This window comes from Otolemur garnettii, unplaced genomic scaffold (genome assembly GCF_000181295.1).
Source record: "Otolemur garnettii isolate 467f Iridium unplaced genomic scaffold, OtoGar3 scaffold00033, whole genome shotgun sequence".
Classification (NCBI taxonomy): Eukaryota; Metazoa; Chordata; class Mammalia; order Primates; family Galagidae; genus Otolemur; species Otolemur garnettii.
Window position 1 is genome coordinate 10,852,171 of NW_003852428.1, and position 1,908 is coordinate 10,854,078.

The following is a 1,908-nucleotide window of genomic DNA, read 5'->3' on the forward strand; positions in this document are numbered from 1 at the left end:
GATTACTACTAGTAAAATTTTGTCTGCTATTTTGGTTAACTTCTTTTTTAATTGTCAGTGATTCATTGAGGGTACATAGAACATTGATTGCTTTGTTAGATAAGGACCCTCTATTTCGTTAGATATTGGAAAAATGTTTGTGACCTTGAATTATTTGCCACCTTTACCCAGATGTTTTTTACTAATATTTAGAATGGAAATGATGTTATTCTATGTAACTGGTATGTACAACACCAGATAAATCAGTGATTTAAAATGATGGCTTCATAATTATGGCTTTTTGCCAGTATAGAAGATTTTAAGTAATTACTAATAAAGCATTACCCCCAAATGCCTTGAATTCATAAGAAATAAGTTCTGGGAATCTATTATACAGCATGGTAGCTATAGTTAACATAAATTGTATTGTATGTGTGACATTTACAAGAAAGTAGATCTTCAGTGTTCTCACCACAAAATAAAAGAGAGCCACATGAAGTGATGGACATGTTAATTAACTTGATTTTGGCGAATATTTCAGAATATACAGGTAGCCATAAAGTTTATGTGCAATTTTAAATTGCACACAAATTAAAATTGCACATAAACGTTATGGCATATATATATGAAAATCTCAAATCCTCATGTTGCACACCTTAAATATATACATTTTCTTATCAATTACACCTCCATAAAGCTAGTTCTTAAAATGTTCTCCCATAATCAAGTAAGTATATTTGGAAAGAACCTGTAATTTAGAACTTCTAAAAGGTTTTTCTATAGCTGGAATAAAGGCAATTAACAGGAAAAACAAACAAACAAACAAAAATATTCTCCCACAAATCTGTCTCCTCGTTTCAGAAGTATCTGTTATGCTCAGGACTATTACTGACAAAAACTTAGAGAACTGTTTACAATAGGCTTCCCTTTCTCCTCCCCCTCAATTGTAGTGTTTCAACAACAACAATTTGTCGTGACATGACAATGATCCTCATTTCCAAGAATTATAAAACTACAAAAGATACTGCGTATCTATCTTAGCTAGTATGGCCTCTAAAACGCGTGGTCTGATGTATTGGTCTGCTCAACTCTCAAAAGTTCCTCTTAACAGTTTATGAGAAAAGACAAAGGAAATAAGAGTGTGTAACAAGCATGCACCAAGGAAAGGGAACTGTTTATTGAATTCAGTTTATTAAATAATTTTTCTCAGTATTATTCCAAAACTTTGATGGCTTGTTCATAGGGCTTGGGTATGTATCTCCATTTGTCAGCCCTCCTGGTTTTAATAAGTGGTCTCTAGGTGTCTGGTTCTGAGCACATTCATCATGGTATAAGTCAGTTAAACTCATATTGTTTGGTGATTTGGTGAATATCTATTTAGTATTCTTGGCATTATTAGGCATCTTTCTGGGCTAAGAGTTGCAAAATAGGCAATTTCCTAATCGGAAACATACTGCAATAACTCTAGTTCTAAGAGCTCAATATCCTTTCAGGTCATTTGCTAACAGACAGGACTGAGACCTCTCCACAGCACATCTGATACAGGGTTCGATGAAGATCAGATGTGCAAATCACACTGGGTTCCAGAAAGCCCTAGACTATGATGTTCAAGGTGGGAGGATTTGCTTCTCTGGTAAACTATGGAAAGATCCTCTGTGGATTAAGAACTTTAGTTTCTCTTAAAGGATGAATGGATATTATAAGTCCCAGGGATTCAATAAAACCTTTATAGCTTTAGTACAGCAGAGCGTCCATCAGCCAATTCTGTGATTTTACTGTGTTTGTCTTTTGCAAAAATCCATGTGAAACCTCAAATGTTCCTTTTACAAGTTCTTTTGTTACACACACATGTTTTTGGTTAAATTAGTGGTGGTTCAATCTGGAAAAGATATCTGTAATTAGAGTCTTATTTTTGAAGTTAAAAAAAAA